Source organism: Elephantulus edwardii, unplaced genomic scaffold (assembly GCF_000299155.1).
Source record: "Elephantulus edwardii isolate Elephantulus edwardi_28Jun2011 unplaced genomic scaffold, EleEdw1.0 scaffold00433, whole genome shotgun sequence".
Classification (NCBI taxonomy): Eukaryota; Metazoa; Chordata; class Mammalia; order Macroscelidea; family Macroscelididae; genus Elephantulus; species Elephantulus edwardii.
In genome coordinates this window covers 817590-821956 of record NW_006400183.1, presented here as the reverse complement: position 1 = coordinate 821956, position 4367 = coordinate 817590, and the positions used below count along the sequence as shown (strand labels likewise).

The 4367-nt window shown below is 30.9% G+C and overlaps 1 pseudogene; it reads left to right on the top strand.

The window, feature by feature from the left end:
• Positions 1-1110: 1110 nt before the first annotated feature.
• LOC102851825 lies at positions 1111-1583 on the top strand (annotated as a pseudogene).
• The last annotated feature ends 2784 nt before the right edge of the window (positions 1584-4367 follow it).

Sequence of the window (4367 nt, the reverse complement as noted above, 5' to 3'; positions counted from 1 at the left end):
TTGAGTCAAATGAACCTTAGACTTGAAAATTACTCCCTTGATCTTTAGAATTTTAAAGAACTTCTTGGTAGTAGATTTTCTCAATGCAATACATAATTTGATTTCTTGAATGCTGATTCCATATTTGTTGATTATGAATCCAAGTAAAATAAAATCACTGGCAATTACAATATAGACATATAACACATAAAATCATATTTAGGATGTTTTAAAATATTTTCATAAAATGATATTTAACTACTACGTTATTTACATTTTCCTCCAGTTTTTCATTTCTTTTAAGCAATAATTTGGGAAACTATTTCTAAGTCATTTTAGAGCTATACTTCTTCATTTTATTTGGATCCATATTATTCTATCTTGTGGATATATAAATTCTTTAGTAAACTCTCTATTGAAAGACTTCACATTTTTCATCACATTTGGTCATTAACCTATGTTCAGTAAATGATAACAAAAATTGTATCCTTCAAATACCATTATATATTGTTAATTTCTTTTTTTGAGAATGATTCCTTGATATGACATTGTTAGGTTGAAAATATATGTCATTTTTTGCAGCTATTGCTATCTTTCTCACACAGAAAACCTCTGACATTTTGAATGCCCACAATTAATTTTTGAGCAAGCTTTTCCCACTATCTTTATTAATAATAAAATTCAATTTTTCTTTTTTCTGCAACCTAGTAAGTATGAAGATCTTTCGCATCATTATTTTTGCTTATTTCCTTTTTTCATGTATTTCATAACAAAAAGTCTCTGATTATTTGATAATTTTAACATATTTTCTTATGTACATATTAATCATTTGGATTGGTTTTTCTATAAATTGTTAGCCTATCATTTGTCTATTTTCCAGTAGGACAATTGTATGTTTTGAAGTTCTTCCTCTAGTTTGTTAAAAAGCTTTTTATTTTCCATGCTTTAGATACTAAACAATTTTTCTTTTTCAGAATTATAGCTTTATTTCCCAAAGTTGAGATGAATCTTGATATTATAACACAAAAATAAATTTTGGCTAGATATGTGCAGCCCATCTCATCTGGTCTGTTAATACCCTCTGCATGCCAGTCCTAGTCTCCTGAGAAGCTCCATTTCCTCTCTGAAAATATGAAAGAAGGGATCATGAATCAGGAGAAACTTGCCAAACTGGAGAACAAGTCTGCATTGGTGGAAAAGGAAAGGTAGTTCATAGAACAACTACAGCAGACAACAAAAAACTCATTTCTCCTTAAAGAAATTAGGTGTAAACAATATCTTCCATATTGAATAGGTGAATATGTTTACAAATCAATGGACACCTATCTACTTTAATAATCCTAAACTTCAGGCATCTCTGGCAATGAACACTTTCACCATTACTGGCCATGCTGAGACAATGCAGCTGACAGAAACGCTACCCAGTGCTACCCAATACCTTAAACCACCTTGGTGTATATAGTCTGAGTAGTTCAAGAACTCTGCCCAAACAATCTGTGGCTGGAAAAGCACCACTTGCTACCAGAGAAGAAGAAGATGATGATGATGAAGTTCCAGATGTTGTGGAGAATTATGATGAGGTTTCAAAGAGTGAGGCCAACTGAGTTGAGACAACTTCTGAAGAAGATAAAACTTGAAAAAGTTACTTCTAGCTGCTATTTTATATTATGATTGCTTTTTAAAATTGCTTTCTTTATAGATATGATAAAATCTATACCTCTAGTATTTTTAAGCCCAAGTCTTGTGGACATTGCAGCTCTTTTTAGTTTCTGCTCTATTATAACTCACTTATTGCAGCTAACTAGCTGAAGAAGCCAGGGAATAAATTGAAACAAAAGTTAATAAAGTTATTTCTTTAGAATTTGATTTCTATTACTATTATTTCAACAATGATAATTTGTACACAGAAAGTCATGAATTTTATTAAAGATTTAGAATAGCTTAATGTAAAAAATAAAATTGGCTCAAGTAAATACTATAAATAAATTTTAAAGTCTTGCAGAGACTTTAATGAGTATACATAATCTCAGGATGAGGAAGACTAGTTATAAAGGTTCAAAATCTATAAAGAAAGGATAAATATACTACATAACAATTTTTAAGTTCTGTGATGTGAGATATATAATTTAAAAGGAAAATGTTGCCATAGTGTAATTCTATTTCATGATAATGAAAACTAATTAGTTATTTTCTTACTATATATCAAAAAGTCTATATTCTATGATATGTAAATCAGAGCTTCATAGCATGACTTCAGATGGAATTTTAGACAATTTATTCTTGAAGTAAAAAAATTCCTTTTTGAAGGAAGGAATGAACTGTCTTTTAAAAACTCATTAAATAATTGGCAACGTAAAACTAATCCAAACTCAATAGCATAAAATTCAATTTTTTGATAGGACATTTTATTCCTACTGTAGTTTCTTCTGTCTGAGAAAAAGTCAAATAGTCCCCAGAGAAAGTATTTTATAGAGCATATCAATGATGAAACAGAACTATGGCTTCACAGAGATTTCCTTCCCTTTTCCCATTGGGTATGTAGTTAATATATATATGGTGAGTAAAATTTATACAATATATTGTTTGAGACTTCTGCCAGAGACCAGAACAAACACCAATATTAATAGAGACATACATTGTATTTCTTAATCATTTTGCAAACCAATTAGGAAAAAAAAATCTCTGAAATTTGCAATTGATTCCCTAATCCTGAGCAAAATGATAAAAGAACAGTATGTCCTGGTCATTTACAACACTTCATCATTGTCTTCCAGTTAACTCTGAATGGAGATTTCTTGACTTGTTACATATGGAGAGGACCTAAAATATTTAATGGATTTTATAGACTGATAATATGATTTAATACTGAATGAAAATAGCATTACATTGGTGCACTTGAAATAGGTTCTATGTGAATTCAAGGATTTTTCAGGCACAAAAATTAATTGCTCTATCTCTAATGATTAAATTGAAGGTAAGTATGATGCAGTTTAAAAATTATTAAATAGTAACACAAAATTTAAATGTTCAAAGTACTCATCTCATAAGCAGTTCATAACAACAATTTCAAAAAGAGAGCAAATTATCAGCTAGAAAAATCTGAATGGCTAAGTTTTATTTTTGGTTATAATTTTAAACTATACAATGTTATATCTGAAAGTTTATGAGAAACATGGACTTTAAAGCAGGCAAGACTTGCATTATAATTTTTAGTCTACTTTTTATATGTAAGGTTTTAGAAAAATAACTTAATGCCTCTGAGCACATAAATTTAGATTTTTGCCTACTAAATTATTCTTTCACTTAAAAAAAACACAAAACAAACTGGACAAACTTCCATGTAGTGCTAAGTCAGGCTGCAAGGTACTGCTATTGCTCAGTGAGAAAGCTGACTACAGTTACCCTTATAGTCCAATATAAAGATGGAAGTTCTGTGCACTGTTAGGAAACTTTTAATTCTTCACAAAGATATAACTTGAGAAAATGGAACTAAACCATTTTTGTTGCTGTTGTTGTGTTCTATCAAGTTGGAACCAACTCCTAACTGACTTTGCAGTGGGTTTTCAGAGGCTGTGAATCTCAGAACAACAATCTGCCCACTTTCTCCCCTGGAACACCTGATGGGTTTAAACTGCCTGCCTTCAGCTTGGCAGGACAACTCATAATTGTAAGGAATTGTGCCTGTAACTCAAAGGTGGATGGTTTGAATTCATAAGCTGCTTTGCAGAAGAAAGATGAACAGTCTCTTCCCTTTGCCATTAACTGTCCTGAAAAACCTCTGAAGGTCGGCTATGAGTTGCTTGATGGTACGCAACAATAACAACAAACTCTTTTTATCATGAAAACAAAGTAGAAAACATATCATGCATATTTCAAATAGATGGGTATATAGATGTCAAAATGTATTTGTTGTTACATTTTGACAGGTGGGAGGGATGAGGAAAGGAAGAGGACACTGTTGAAGTTGGCGAAAAATTTAGGAAGGTTTGAAGATGGATGAAAAACATGGCAAAGATGTCGCTAATGGTACATGTGAAAAATACAGATTTGGCAAATGTTTCATTATCTAATTACTCCATTTAAGAGATAAAGCAAAGAAAACCATGTTACAAGACAGAAAACTAACATCCTAAGTTGTTAACTAATTTGCCTAGTTACACACTTATTCCATGACAGACTTGTAACCAAAATTCCTGTTACTTCTTTTACCTTGATGCTTTTCCCATAGTGCAACTTTAAAATCTAAGATTTTGTTGAATCTCAACCATGTTCAAGCTCAGATGAGAAATTCCAAAGAGAGATGACAAATATAAGAGCAATCAACATACAGGTAAAAAAAAGAAAGTAACGATCCATTCTAAACTATATGCTGAAATATTCTAGGATGA